The 17010-nt window shown below is 33.6% G+C and overlaps 1 pseudogene; it reads left to right on the plus strand.

The window, feature by feature from the left end:
- The first annotated feature begins 16469 nt into the window (after positions 1-16469).
- LOC144230144 (U4 spliceosomal RNA) lies at positions 16470-16599 on the plus strand (annotated as a pseudogene).
- Positions 16600-17010: the final 411 nt, after the last annotated feature.

The following is a 17010-nucleotide window of genomic DNA, read 5'->3' on the forward strand; positions in this document are numbered from 1 at the left end:
ACTCTGATAATCAGTTTTTAGCTATAAAACCTGAATTTGATTTTCTTGTGCAAATATAGGTTTAAGCTATACCAAGTTAGAAAATGAAACAAAATAAATTACTCAGTCCAGACTTTCTGAGAATTATAATTTCTTCAAATTATCTTAATTGTCCTACTTATCCTAATTGTCCCAAACATTAAAATATGTGTACAGCGTGTAATATATTTATACTAGGACATATAGAAAATATAGTAAATGGAAAACAATAAAATGGGAATATATTTTAATTTCACCATTTAAATAAAAAGCATTTGAAGGTTATAGGTATTAACCTAATAACCAGGGCTGGCATGTTTTTCTTAAGTTTAACACTGTTGCTACCAAAAAGCTTTTTCTTGGAGTCAAATAAATGTATTAATTTTTCTGAGGATAGATAGAGAGATAGAAAGAAAGAAAGATAGGTAGATGGTATTGCCACAGTTGCATTCTAAACATCAACCTATCTATATGTCTGATCAGTTCTTCAAATTAAAATGTTTTATATGTTATATAGGTGCAAGGATATAATTATATTAATCTTGCAACTCACCATTAAAGTCATTCTTAAAAGCCGGCATGTTTATCCTTTTAATCCTTTTTGATTATTCAATACATGCATAATTCTAATAAGTAGAAAAAATAAAATAATTTTTTTAAAAAGTGAAATAATTAAATGGTTCATGCTATGATGTGATAATTGTAAATAACAATGATTACTTTAGTTATTGAATTTTACTTAGTCAAAATGGTTAACCCCCAACATCAACTGGGAAAATAGTACTTGAAACATAGCTTAGGTCTTATACAGAATTTGGATTTTCTTCTACTTCTGCCCGTCTTGAATATATGCACTCAGTCACAGAGATGTGTATGCGTGTCCTAAACAGAGTAGCTACTGCTACTGCTGTAGCTTAATCTGGAAAGAGAGGAGCAAATATGATGTGGAAGGAATAAAGTACATGTTAATTCTTCACAGAGAGGTTGGAATTTCCTATTTTGGGGAGAAAGACAGGAGATTGGATATGCTGCACTGCACCAATGCTGACTCAAAACCTTGGGAGATACCCGAGTAAGTCTGCAACTGGCCCCCATTCATGGAGGGCAAGGAGAGACTGAAGAATGAGGCAAACCACTCCAGATGACAGGTTTAGCAAGCAAAGGAACCTACAGGTGAGGCTTGTCTTAGGCAAGCACAAGACAAGTAAATCACATCTGCCTGACAGAACCTAAAAGTTTATACAGAGGCTTTAACTGGATTCAGTATCAGTGTACTACCCAGATGGTCTCAGCAACACATTGCTCTCTCCAAGTTGTGATCTTGAAAATGGTTCCCGCTATGGGAAGGGTGGATGGAGAGTGCATTCCAAGGACAGAGATTGGGGTGACAAGTCTCTGATTGCCAGTTTCCAACTTTCAGGTCAGCTGGACACCATGTCTTCTCAATGACTCCTTCAGCAATTAAGTCACCACACAGGTTTAGAATGTTTATATTATCTCAAAATTTTAACAGGTCGCTACCAATATAATTTTAAGACATTCTGAGCTTGACTAAAGCCTTGTTTCCTAAAGGAATGGACTCTTGTTAATGACCACTCTGACACCAGCAACTGTGGGCAAGAAGTGGCAACCCAAGAGAAGAGCCAAGTCCAGGGTATATAAGAATTATTTGTTTTATAACTAAGTTCTTTATTTACTATCTATGTGGTCATGCATGTCTAGGCCTTAATATTATTTTCTTTATAACAGGGATACTAATGGTATAAGGTTCTCTTTAGGATTAAGTAATCAATATGAAAGCACTTAGATGGTTCCTGATAGATACGAATGCTAGTTGTTGAAAGTTCTATTAGTGTTAGTGTTTTCTCATAAGTTCAATATATATTTGCTGATTCATAATTACTGCCAGTGTAGAAATCTATATGCATGTAAATGTGCCATATATCTATGCATGCTTATAGATATGTATAGGGATATTATAGTATGAAATCTATAAAATATATACATAGATGTTATATATACTAGGATATATTATCTTCTATATAAACGATATCTTCCAAGTGTCTTCCATTACCTTTTTCTTCTGAAACAGGGACAGAAACAACATTGTAAAATAAAAATATTGGTAGCGTGGCAGAAAAATGTGGGACCAAATGTTACTTAACTATCATCTTATAAATCATACTCACATTCCTTTTCTATAAAATATAATCTAGTGTCAAACTCATTGCCTAATTATGAAGATTATATAAGACTATAAATCTAAAATGATTATCTGAAAATATGAAACAAATATGTCTCAATATTGTTTCCATTCATTCTCTTATCTCTAATATTATATCCTATACATCTAACATTGTTTTATTTATAGAGGATTGCATATATCTCAATAATATATTTTTATGCAATTCTAGCCCACACTGTGTGTGTGTGTGTGTGTGTGTGTGTGTGTATGTGTATGTTTCATAGATTGGCTACAAAAGTCTATGAAGGATTTCTCTAGGCTCAAATTTTCTGAGCAATACAGATAGATAGATAGATGATAGATAGATAGATAGATAGATATAGAAATGATGTTTCCTATCATTTCAACTTTTTAGTAAGATTATATTTTAATTCAGTATCATGTTGAAAGTTTTACTAATTTTATATAATGTAACCAATTTTAATATTTTCCAATAACTAAAAGAACAAACTTTGTAGTGATGCTTCCTTTTCTCATATACAATGTCTTCTGACATTCCTCAAAATTCAGAAATTCCTCAAAAACAGATGTTGCTTTTTGTATTAAACACCACATATTATGTATGAACATGCAGGATTCACAAAGACATTATTCTACAAGCATTATATTAACTTTTTATATCTTGACCATTATTTCCAATGCTAGTATAGCTGCTGCTTTACAAATAATTGCATTTGAACTAATATAAAAGACTGAAACACTTATTGTGGAAAGTGGTAGATAGTTCATGAGGAAATGGTTGATGTTGATAACAATTTAGTTGAGAACATGGTTATAAAATCATTTTATTTAATATGTGCTTAATTGTGTTTGAAATCTTGTGTGATCTTTGAAGACTTTGAGACCCCAAAACACTAAGGAATTAGCTTAGTGAAAGAAATTTCTGAAAATGAAAAAAAATAATAGCTTGAAGAAAAATTAAAATGTAAGGAAAGCTTTAGTGAGTTAATTTGACTTGGAACATATTATTTTCCACAAACTTTAAAACTTTCTTAAATTAACATTTTATGTGCTACAGAGTAATTTTATACTGAAATTTATACAAACACATGCAATTAAGGTGCATTAAATTGCATTTAATGGGAGAGTACAATTGTATGGCTTAAAAAAGAAAATCTCTAATGATTTTTGGTGCTAAAATTTTTTGAAGATTTAGCTCTTTTAAATTCACCAATAGGTATATTGAGTTTTTGTTAATTGTGCCATTCAGAGACTTTGTAGGAGTCCTTGTTATTATCTCTACAACTTTCTACACTTTGCATAAATGCATACACATATATTCTTATTAACATGGAAAGTAATATATTTCCATATTTCAAACCTCTACTACTTTATGTCCCAGACACTTTGTTTCTTCTTGTTTTTAGCCACTATATTCCAAAGAAAACAGAGACTTAACTGAGAGATTATGTAAAAGGAGAATGGACCATGATAGTTTATATTATTTATATTACTCTTTGCAGCAGCATTTTTAATCATTCTCAATCCACTAGAAAGGCTACAAACTATGACATGACAGCAAAGAATAGGCACTTTCTCTAAAACTTTAGTCACCTAACCACTTTGTCCCAGAGCACATTTGGGGAAATCCATGTTTTGTGGTTATTAAGGGAAACATTCTCTGTGATTATTCTGTTCCAGTGTGGACCCTTATCCTGAAAATATTGTAACTGTTGCTGTAGTTTTGTTGGTATTTCCTGTCCATTGTTAACAATGGCCTTATGGTATCATTCATTATTATAGAACTTTTAACACCACACGTTTTCTTTCCCAAGGGAACATTTTTTTTTTATATAGCTACATAGATATATAGCTGCTTCTAAATTTGATTGTATAAGAGAAACCTTGACTCTGCTATTTTATGTAACCTTGGCTAAATTATTTAATGCTTCTAAGTTTTATCGTCTCTATTTCTAAAATGAGACACAATAACAAAACTCATAAAGATTTTTTGAGATTATAAATAAAAATGCTTATTAAATTCTTAGTATAGATCCTGCCACATCAGATGCACTAAAACATGTTAATTATATGATATGCTATATAATACATCATATATGAGTTATATATATGTAACATCTAATATAAAATGTTATTTTTAACCTCATCATCATTATTTATGGCAGTTCTTTTATAGTGCAGAAATCATATACTTGAATCTTTAACTTTTGACTAATCCCTTATGAGTTAATCTGGTCTGCCCCAGTAACTTTCTAAGAAAAGTTACATGAGTTACATGACAAAGTTACAAAGTGTTTCTCCTATTAAGTAGTAGTCCACAAAAAAAACCTCCCTCTTACCAACTACTTATAACTAACACAAGGGGACAAGTCCTATCTGAAGTTGGTACTTCTACCCCTGCTAGTAAGGGATCCTCATAGTAAGTAAAAACCTCCTCGAAGTTTACACATAAAAGTAATTCTAGGGGTGCCTGGGTGGCTCAGTCAGTTAAGCAGCCATCTTTGACTCAGGTCATGATCTCACGTTTTGGTTTGTAAGTTCAACCCCGGCAGGCGTCAGGCTCTGGGCGTCAACTCGGAGCCTGAAGCCTGCTTTGGTTTCTGTGCCTCTCTCTCTCTCTCTCTCTCTCTGCCCTCCCCTGCTCATGCTCTGTCTCTCTGTCTCTCAAAAATAAAATAAAAATTTTTAAAAATGTTGGGGCATCTGGGTGGCTCAGTCGGTTAAGCGTCCAACTTGGGCTCAGGTCATGATCTCACCATTTGTGGGTTGGAGCCCGCATCGGGCTCTGTGCTGATAGCCAGCTCAGAGCCTGGAGCCCGTTTCAGATTCTGTCTCCCTCTCTCTCTGACCCTCCCCTGCTCACGCTGCCTCTCTCTCTCTCTCTCTCTCAGAAATAAATAATTCATTAAAACAATTTTTTCTAATTTTAAAAAAGTAATTCTAAGTGAATTTCCCATTCCTTATAATTGCTCTATTTTTAAGTTATTTTATTTTGAGAGAGAGTGTACATGGGAGCAGGGGAGGGGCAGAGAGAGAGGGAGAGAGACACAGTGAGAGTCAGAGAGAGAGAACTCATGAAGTATGAGATCATAACCTGAGCTGAAATTTCAGATGCTTAAGTGACTGAGCCACCCAGGCCCCCCTATAATTGCTCTTTATTTTCACTTTAGGTCAGTGGAAATAAGATTGAAAGAAGGTATCTGAGGAAAATGAGAGATAATTTGGATTATTTATGTTGTGTGCTTTACGTCCAGTTTGTAACTTTGTGGTTAATATCATAAAAACAAAATCTAGAGAAGTGCAAAAACTTGACTTGAAATACCTTAGCATCATTATATTTTACGTACCATTGGTATACCATTTTGCAACCTCTATATTGTTATATTTTTCTTCTATGATTACCACACATACTAGGTAATGTGTTCTGAGGAAATAATGGTTGTAAAAATATTGATATACCACACTTTATTCTACCTGGTATACTATTGATTAGCTTCTAGGCCACAATATTTTAGCTCTCCAGAAGTATGACAGCCACAATCATGAATTTTAGTATGGGTTATAAAGGGATACTATATAAACCTCTCACTCAAAAATTGTTCTTCAGCAATATATATCTTTGGTGTAAGCACCTAAATAACACTTTTCCATGTCAGTTGTAACACTCTCTTCAAGGTTCTGGGTCAAGTACTAAAACCTATGGTGATAAAAGCTTAACTCCTATTACTCTGAAAGGCTATTGTCATCGCTTATATTTTTAACCATGAATAAACTGAGTTGTACACCAAAAAAAAAATGTAGTTCAATGTCAATTTTTTTTTTTTTTTGGTTTAACCTACTCAAACTCTTAAGAACATTTTTAGCTTAGGCTTTATAAAATCTGGATAAAGGAAAGCACTATCCATAGTAGGTTATAAAATTATTTTACTTAGATCAAACAGGACCACAAAGCTTTAGACAAATTATATTTGGGAATAAAGCAATTCAGACTGACTATACTTCAGTGCTATGAAATTTTAACACATTTTCTTAGAACTAATGGTAGGATTTCTTTTATTATTAGTTTTGTTTTGACTTTGTTTGGTGTTATATATGTTCCTAGTTCTCTCAGGTGCCAGTCTTAAAAGTTGGGTGCTTAATGTAAGTTATGGACCTTATACTCCTGAGGCAGAAGCTCTAGGTTTTGAGCTCCATTCAGAATGCAGGTTACTGGGCTGGGGGTGGGGTTTATGGCAAGACTTTACCTTAGCCTCTCCCACCCACTTTGAGATTGTTTCCCTCTCGTTTGCAAGATATGAAAGGGTTGCCTCGGGAGTTTTCATGTTTTGTCAGAGAAAACTGTCCTCTATGTGGCTTTAGATTTGTTAAGTCTATGGAAGGAGGCTAGCTCATGATCTTGAACAGAAACCCTGTATGTTCCCAGTTCTGATACCAATTTCTACACTGTCTAGGATCACATGCTTACACAGACAACATCTGCGATTCAAAGTGCTGAAAACTTAGAAGACTTCTTTCCTCCTGTTAAACTCAGTGCAGAGACTGAGAGCCTAACTAGGCATTTTACCAGTAGGAGAAAACCATTTTGCAGGTTTGTAGCTGATTATAAGCAAGTATTTGAGAATTTTATAGCTGATTATAAGCAAGTATTTGAGAATTTTAAATAGATTTTATGTTACAGAGTATAAACACAGTTACCAGATAACATATGGCAAATTCAGTTTGGTCCTCTGGTACTTTTTTTTTTTTAATGTTTTTATTTATTTCTGAGAGAGAGAGGCAGCGTGAGCAGGGGAAGTTCAGAAAGAGAGGAATCCGAAGCAGGCTCCAGAGCTATCAGCCCAGAGCCCGAGGCCGGGCTCGAACCCAGGCCCGAACCTGGGGTCAAACCCGGGCTCGAACCCACGAACCATGAAATAATGACCTAAGCCGAAGTCGGCCGCTTCGGCTGAGCCACCCAGGCTCCCCCTCTCTGGTACTTTTAATCTACTCGTGTTCTGATGTCATTGTTTTGCAAAAGCTTCTTTCTTAACACTGGACATGCCCATTCCTAAGTTGGCATGTCTACATGTTAAGCTGTCTCTGGATCTTTTCTCTTTCATCACTGTTAGTAACAGCTCTTGCAAAGTGGGGAAAAAAGGTACATCAGTTTTATACCTACATACTTAGAAGATTTTCATTTATTTCATTAATGTGGATTTATATTTTAGTTCATAAATTACTAACAGGTTATTCATTTAACATAAATTTTATACTTCTCCACATCTCGCGAAAGTTGTAGAAACAGGATATTCAATAGATATAGATATCTGTATTCTAGCTTACTTATAAAATATTTCATCCTGTAGAAAACCTTCAAATGAAGTACACTTTCCTTCCTAATCAATTTGCTAATATGGCTATTTGGGGTTTTGGTGGTTGGCCAATTTTCTGAAAATAATCTGTCAAGAGTACAGTAGCACCTAAAATTCTAAATTTATTGTTCATTTCTTGAAAGCCTTCATCTATTTGTTAATGAACCCATAGGACCACCTTAAAAGAAGGATAATGAATAAACGTAGACTTTTTTATTTTGTAATTTTAGGCATTTTATTCAACTCTTTCTTTAAAGACTTCATGATGCCAGATACTATATTCAAAGTGAGAAAAGCATAGCTGAGTGTCCATCATCTAGGCAGGAGTTCTCAATCAGTATGGCAACTGGTTAAAATTTTTAAAGAATTTTTTTCTACAATGAATACGCATAGTTATAGTGATATCTGTCCACTAGAACATAAGGTAGGTAGTATACTACTTGTCTCTTACAGTGAGAAATTTGGGTCAGTATCAAGTTGGCACTCAAAAAAAAAAAAATGATCTTGTGATTCCAGGCACACATAAGCACCCAGGGCAAGATTTCTATTCAAATGGTAAGAGAATGCTTAGGTAGACAAAAAGAGGAAGGGAATTAATACAGTTGCTTTTATAAGTAATGCACAACATTAGATCATTGTATTATTGATAGATTTTCATTATTCTTCCTTCATTTAGTGTGTGCTAAAATATTTGTAAAGTGTATTATCACAGTTTTGGTAATCAGAAGTGTAGCAGAAACACAAAAGTTTGAAAACTGTTATTCTAAAGCTAAAAGTGAGAAATAATAATAAATGCATATTTCTAATTGTAATTTGAAGATTGTGTGGTAGTAATAATTTAGTGTAAGAACACTATAAAATGGTTTTGGAAGGGCGCCTCGGTGGCTCGCTCAGTTAAGCTTCTGACTCTTAGTTTTGGCTCAGGTCATGATCTCATGGTTTTGTGAGTTGGAGCCTTGCATCAGGCTCTTTGCTGACAGCACAAAGCCTGCTTGGGATTCTTTCTCCGCCTCTCTCTTCCCATCCCCAGTTTACACTGTCTCTGCCTCTCTCAAAAATAAAAAAAAGAAGTAGTTTTGGAAGTGTTACTTTTACTTGTTTATTCCTGTGCCATGAAATAAGACAAAAAATTATTTGAAATACATGTACCAGGTTTGTTCTTATTATTTGCATTTTTAATAAAGATCAATACTTTGGGGCACAGAGATGTCTCAGTCAGTTAAGTATCTGGCTCTTTATTTCAGCTCAGGTCATGACCTTGCTGTTCATGGGATTGTGCCCCACATCATGCTCCACACTGGGGAGCCTGCTTGGGATTCTCTCTGTCCTCTCTCTCTGCCCCTATCCCTCTCTCTCTCTTCCTCAAAATAAATACATAATTTTCTTTTAAAAAATTTAAAAATAACAATCAATACTTTGAAACAATGCATGTTTACATTAATTTTACATATTAGTCATACTTTTGTAATTTTCACACTTCTAATCTATTCCCCAAATTGACCTCCGGGCAGTTACAATCACAGTGATTTTAATAAAGGGGCACCTGGGTGGCTCAGAGTTAAGTGTCCGACTTCAGCTCAGGTCATGATCTCACAATTTCTGAGTACAAGCCCCACAACAGGCTCTCTGATGTCAGCACAGAGCCCACTTTGGATTGTCTGTACCACTCTCTCTCTCCCCCTCCCCCACTCACTCTCTCTCTCTCTCTGTATATATATATATATATCTTTCCCTCTCTCTCTGTCTCTCTCTCTCATTCTATCTTTCTCAAAAAATAAGCTTTGACAATGATTTTAATAAATAATTATTGTCCAACTGCATATAATTCTATCTTAACACTTCAGATATCTATACACATATATTAATAAATAAAGAATATGGTGTCACAACTACTGAGGCAGGGAGAAATTAATTGTGATATTAGTTTTTTACTGGGATATATATACATTTATAATAATGGAAAACTATAGACTACTTCTATCATTTGTTAATATTATAGATCATTTCTTAAGTTTCTTAAAATGTAAGTGACTTCAAAATTAAACAGTTTTACCCAGCCAGAAAAATGACATATGACTTTGAAATGAAGAGCTTTTGCCTACATATTTTGCTTATTTTTATTGTAGATAATTTAGTTCATGAAATTTGGTATTCTATAAATTCTGTTGATGATAATGTTTACTTTCACAGGAATTATTATTGGTATTAGTAACTTTTTACATGCTTTTAACATGAATTTGAATTTATATTGAATTTATTTGAATTTCCTCTTGGAAATCCAACAGTAATTACTATTTTAAAATCCTTTAAAGTTGCTCTATTAAGTGCAGGACATTGAAAATCACATGTTATTTAGAACCAGTCGTATCAGTGGGGCACCTGGGTGGCTCAGTGAGTTGAGCCTCAGACTTCAGCTCAGGTCATGATCTCACCATTAATAAGTTTGAGCTACATGTCAGGCTCTATGCTGACAGCTCAGAGCCTGGAGCCTTCTTAGATTCTGTGTCTCCCTTTTCTCCCGTGTTCATGCTCTATCTCTCTCTCAAAAAGAAATAAACTTAAAAAAAAATTTTAAGTAATAAAAATAATTTAAAAAAAGAACTGATCATACAGAAAGCAATGCTAAATTCTAAGCATGGACTCAGGTACAATATGCCTTTAGTAGTCTATTTCTGTTAGAAATGTCTTTTCCTGTTAGAAATGTCTTTATGTATATGCCATTATGCGTCAAATGACTTGTAGATTTCTAAAACTCGTATTTATTATCTACTGTTTTAAAGTTTGTTAAGCTTATGAAAGAAATATTTGTTGTAAGGAACTATCTCTAAGGAGTGACATAATAATTAAAATTTGTTTAGCACCTCTGTTTCAGAACAGTTACATTTATATTTTCTCACCTGGTATTTTCATTAACCTTAAAAATCTGGACTTAAATTTAGCTCATTATTTAGAGGGAAAAACTGAAATAATAGAAGGGCAAAGTAAAACAGAAGAGCATTGGTAACATTGCAATCATAGCAGCCACGGAAGTGCACTGCTCAGAACTTACTTCAGGAGAGAACTCCTGCAAGAAGTGTAAGTGAGCTCATAGCCTCCACCTGCTCTACCTTCTGGATTCACTCTACCTTCTTGGCTAGGCCAAGGCCATTTTCTCCCTGAGTGTTCCCAGCCAGTGACCGGGCACAGTAGGATTTCTAGAGCTAAGTCATCCCTACCCAATATGGGGCTATTCTCAAGGTAATCTTTGTCTTGGGACTCCCAGTTGGCCTGGCTGAGACTTTCTCAGAGCTGCACTGTGGTCTGAGGCTCTTTCCACTCAATGTTTGTCTTTATTTTCTTCTTTCACAAGTGTCAAACCACCATTGTAGTCTTCAGGCTCTCCCAGCCCACTCCCTACTCCCTGCTCTTCCTCTACTCTATCTTATACAGGAATTGCCCCCAAGTAATTCCTTTGCAAGTCCAATCCTGTGCTGATGTCTGCTGCATGGAGAACCTCAGATAATACAATGGCTAAATCTTCATGGATAGTAGACATAAGCTTACATTGGTAGGACCTGTGGGTAATTGAGAAATCTGTCTGGCTGAAATATTAAATGCCTTTCTTGTTATGTGATTAGAGTATAAGGCTTTCTGCTTCTAGGAATGGTAAGGAAACATTTTGCCAGCTAATCCAAGTACAGGGAACATCTAGAAAAATTAGACAAAATGTGAAGAGAAAAATGTTTGAAGAAATCAGAAAACTAGCAAAATATCAACAACTTTAAGACCAGGTCTAGAGAGAAATGAAAAATGAGATAAGCCCAACTTCTGAGTAATTTTACAATAAAAGCATTTGAGAAAGGAGAAATGGACCGAAGGTAGGGATATAATCCCATAATAAAGCTATCCAATTTCAAGATAAGTACTGCTTATTATGAAAAGATCAAAGATCATATTTTGTATTTCAATGTGTAATAATTGTGTGTGAATTTGGGCAAGCTACTTAACCTGTCATATTTTCCTTGCTTTAAAATGGTTATAATACAGTAAAACCTTGGATTGCAAGTAACTTGTTCTGGGAGTGTTCCGCAAGATGAACAGACATTTCTAATAAATTTTAACTTTGATAAATGAGTGATGACTTGCAATATGAGTAGTACATGATGCCAAATGTCATATGATCACAGCTGGGCCAATGGTTCTTCTCTCTCACTATGGGATTGTGGGTGATTGTCTTCCACGCTTGGGTGCTTGGTCTCAGACTGCAGTGTTTGGCAGCAGGCAGTGATTTTTCAGAACATTGGAAGGTCCCCAAAACTGGCACTAAGGTATATTTTGTCACTTCATAGGGACCTATGAATAGTCCTTTGCTTTTCCATAAAAGAGTAAGCTTAGGAATGCTTTGCTTCCATCTAGGTCAGGCTGCCTGCAGATATAGACCCTTTCCTTGGCCGCCTTATTGCCAGTTATATTAAATACAGTATATGACAAGAGTTAATTAATACTGTACTTTGGTCAGCATCTTTGTGAGCATATACAATGGCCCCCATGCAGAAAAATTCCATTAAGCCGATAGGTAGTAGTGATTCCATTAGTGATAGTAGAAGTCATCCTACACAATAACCCTCCTCTCTCTTATCTCCCTCACACCAGCCACAAAGGTTTTCAAAGGTAAGTGCAGGTTAATTTGTTTATTTTTCTTTATATTTTTTATTATTTATATTATATTAAAGTATGGTAATCATTTCTATATCAATATTTTTGGGTTGTGGAGCAAATCATCAGAGTTTCCATTATTTCTTATGTGGAAATTTGCTTTGATAAACAAGTGCTCTGGATTACAAGTATGTTTCCAGAACGAATTATGTTCACAAACCAAAGTTTTACTGTACTGCCTCTTACATGTATTGTGAGACTATATTAAGTTAACCTTTACTGTGCTATGAAAAGACTGTCCAATACACATTAAACACTAAGATTTTGTTACAGATCTAAAGTAAGAAGTACAATTCACACAGACACATGTTTTCCAGAAAACACTAATTTATTTAAATTTATTATATTCAAAAAGTGATTTTCTTAAATGACATTTGAGGTTGGTCCACAAAATTTTATCAATATCTATTCTTGGGTGAAACTACAAGATGAAGATACTCTCATAATATTCTGTGCTATATGTTTGGAAACAGCATATTCTCCAAAGAACTACTTCAGAAATTTTAATTAGTGGTATGTCATAAAAGCAAATATTTCAAGTGGTTGCTTATTAATTTGTATATTTGAAAATATAGTTTTTTTTACAATGCAAACCTAACCATAAAGCGACCAATTAATTATGGGATTTGGCTTGATTATACTAAACACCATTGGTGTTACTCAATTTGAGACTAGAATCTTCTGGATATCCTGCTCTATTTTGGAAAAAACACAGTGCTTTGGCACATAAACATAGTATGCTGGAGTGGCTTTCCATATTTTTTACCAAATCAATGGGTTAAAAACTCTATAATGCTTACATACCTTTTTTCTACTGAAAGAATTTGTTATAATATTGATTTGATAATAGATGGCTTCTTAAGAATGCACCTAACTGCAAAGGAACAGAAGGTGTATAGCATTTTTCAGTTTCAAAATGTCAAAATTATTCATTAAGTATTTCCTGCAATTATCCCCTTAAGTCAGCATTAATATTTCCATTATGCAAAGGATGCATTGAATCATATAAATTGAATAATATAAATAAATGGAAAAATGTACGAATAATAAAACAAAATTGAATGATTGTAGTGCTTGGTGGATGGTTTACCATTCTAAAGTTTCACTGTTTACTGGGCAATGATGGTGGAGTAGAGTAAAACTTTTCTCATATAAGAAAAAGGTAATGATTTGTGACATTATTAATTGTCTAAATGCCATCTGGACAGATGGATTTCATTCTGAAATTAGTTTTCAAAAAGTTTACAAGAGTTTAGAAATAATAATTTATTTCTATCTGCATACCATATTTGGTCAGCTGGCTATTATTTCCTAGCCTGTTGGCACTGATAATTTGGATCAGTTTGTATTTCAAACCACTCAGGCACTTAATAGCTTATAAATGTTTATACTGGGACCAAAATAGAGAAGCAAACAATTTTTGAAGGAAAACATCAGTTTGTATACCAGCCATGGACAATATTCAGTAATGTTGGCTTCATTTTTTATTGTTAGTTTCACTCTCTCTGTTTTTGAAGCCAAGTCCTCATATAGACTCCGTTTCCATATCCACCCAAAATAAACTTTCAAATAACGTATTTTCAAAATTAAAACTATCTAAAGCTACAAAATTTCTCATAGATTGTTACATTTATTCAGGTGTCCCAATATCTCTGCCCTCAGACAGTTGCCTCTCATAATGCTTCTGAGCATCGCCATGCAAAATTCTTTGGCTAATGGATAAGTTTGAGGCTATCCTAGATCAACCAGTCCTAGGTGATCTGCCGGGTGACATGAATGTTGAGGCAGAAGCCCAGTTGAGATAGCCTACATTAGCAGAACTGTCCAATCAACACAGAGATTCATAGGAAGTGATAAAATGTTGGTTGTTTAAGAAACTGGATTTGGGGGTGACTGATGTTGCAGCTAAAGCTAACTGGTACAATACCGTTTGTATGGTCAGTCATGAAAAAGTTTCACTCATTGGGCCTGTTTCCAAAGTCCCAAAGCAAATATTCATTAAAAAATGTTTTGAATAGTGATATTCAGGCATTTAAAAAATTATTTTTTTTTGCAAGGAAATACATTGGAACTCCATGTAGACTCTTGCTCAGAATTATGTAAGCGAGAAGACCATTTTGAAATCTTACTTTTAATAGATATCAATGGCCAGTATAAATACTTGTAATACACTAATGATGCTTATATTCATAGCATATGTGTTTGTGTAGATGCATTTTTGTATTTCTTTAGATGTTAAGTGAATTTTAGTTTTGCTGAAATTTTTAAGTAATTGAAAATCTTCTACTTCTACATGTGAACATTTCATTTCATATATATGCAATGCTACTAAAAATTAACATTAGGTAAAAAAAGAAACAACAGATTTTCCTTTATTAGGTGGATCATAGGTAGTTATTAGTAAATTTTTCATTACAATTTTCCTTAAATTTCCCTGGTCTGAGGAGAGAGGGGGAAGCTATTCACAGGAAAAGTTCAATGTAGCCTATCAGTGGGAATTTGCTTTATATTTTTATTCACTTTATGTGATAAATTTATCAGTTCATTTTCTAATAGCAAGAAAAGGACCAATGCTATACTTAATGATGAGCACATAATTACATTTGATTTTACTGAATATTTGTAGATTTCAATAATATTTTATGAGAACTATAGATATTATGTCATGTTATCAAATAGCTTATAAATATAACACTCTTCTGGTAAACACAAGCAATGTCATTATATATTAATAGCAAATTTCCCGAATTTAAAAAATAAAAAGATGTGGTAGAATTTAAGAAGTCAAATATGTTAATGGAAGGGATGAAAACTGTAATGTAAATAGGCTTCTATACCCCGTATACAGCCTAAGGACACGTTTCAAATATAAACATAGAATTATTAAGTCCTCTTTCTAAGGTCTCAAAGGGTAAAGTTTTTATATAATTATTATAATGTTTTCATGTAAATTTTTACTTGTCTTTCACTTTGTAGCCAAATAGGCAATAAATAAAGGAACTTATGCCAGAAGACCAAAAAGTGATATACTGACTTGGGTAAAACAATTTTAATATGTGAATTATATTAAAGTTGACACTGTGATAAGCACATTTTGACCTACATCAAATTGCCATCTCCATTTTCCTCTACTTTCCATACATTTTAAAAAGACAACTCTCAGAATGAAAGTATTTGCAAATTATATATTTGATAAGGGCTTAATATACAAAAATATTTAACAAACTCTTACAGTTTGATAGCAAAAAAAAAATGTGTTGCCAAGAATATGGAGAAATTGGAACCCATCTATACTGCTGGTGGGAATGTAAAATGGTGCAGCCACTATGGAAAACAACGCAAAGGTTTCTCAAATCATTAAAAATAGAGCTACCATATGTATATGACCCACCAATGAATACCACCTCTGGGCAAAAGTCCAAAATAATTGAAATCAGGATTTCAAGGAGATATCTGCACTCCAGGTTCATTGGAGAACTATTCACAATAGTCAAGTTACAAAAACAACTCAAATGTTAATCGACATAAGAATGAATAAAGAAAATCTAGCACATATATCCACACCTTAAAATAAAGAAAATCCTGCCATTTGTGACATGAATGAGTCCTTAGGACATTATGCTAAATGAAATAAGGCAGTAACAGAAAGACAAATATTGCATGATTCCACTTATATGAGGTGCTTAAAATAGTCAAACGAATAGAATGGAGACTAGAATGGTGGTTACCAAGGGCTGGAGTAAGGGGGAAATGTGGAGTTGTTCACTTGGTATACAAGTTTTCAGTTACACACAATGAATTAGTTCTAGAGATCTGCTGCAGCATAGAAACTAAAGTTAACACTACTGTACTATACACTTGAAAACTTGATAAGAGGCTTGATCTTATGTAGACTTATACATAAAACAACAACAACAACAAAAATAGACACAAGGAAACTTTTGGTTGCAATGGCCATGCCTAATACCTTGGTTTTGGTAATGGTTTAATGAGTGTTTATGTAAGTCCAAACTAATCAAACTGTATATATTAAATATGTGTAGTTTTTTGTGTATCAAGTGTACCTCAACATAACTGTTTATTTTTTTAAAGAAAAAACTCTATACACAAACTTACACATTTTCCCAACCCTTCTTTCATATATCTTTGAGATTCTGTTCTTAAAACACAACCACTCTGTATATTCTGAAAGTGGCTCTAGCTTTGCGCAGTGGCCATATCATAGCCAATGAGGCTTATCTGAGGTGTGATTATTGCTAACTGAAAACTTCCCAATTACCCCACCATGACACTTGGAAAGTGGCTCTAGGGTAAAAATTATTAATTTAGAAACCAAAAGTGTTTTAAAATCATGTATATATTCCTACAAAACAATTATGTTAGCCTTTGGAAGGCAAATATTTTTTCAATAAATTCATGTAATAATCATTCATCCAATAGTTTATAAAAAACTCAAGATTAGTTTTATATTGTTAGGATATCTCATCTAAAGCCAGAAATGTATATCATTTACAAAAGTGTTGGGATAAGAAATGAAATAGATCTAACATTTAAATTTGTCACTGGTGGTACAGATACAAATACATATGAGCTAAGTATATAATGTGTATGGAAAAACTAATATTTAGAAATTGTTACAATCCATGTAAATATTTCATGAAAATAAATAAATCCATGTAAATAAAATCAAATATTTTATTAATTGTCAAAATTTCTTTTGATTAATTCATCCTTTTAACC

This window comes from Crocuta crocuta, unplaced genomic scaffold (assembly GCF_008692635.1).
Source record: "Crocuta crocuta isolate KB4526 unplaced genomic scaffold, BGI_CrCroc_1.0 scaffold83, whole genome shotgun sequence".
NCBI classification, from domain to species: domain Eukaryota; kingdom Metazoa; phylum Chordata; class Mammalia; order Carnivora; family Hyaenidae; genus Crocuta; species Crocuta crocuta.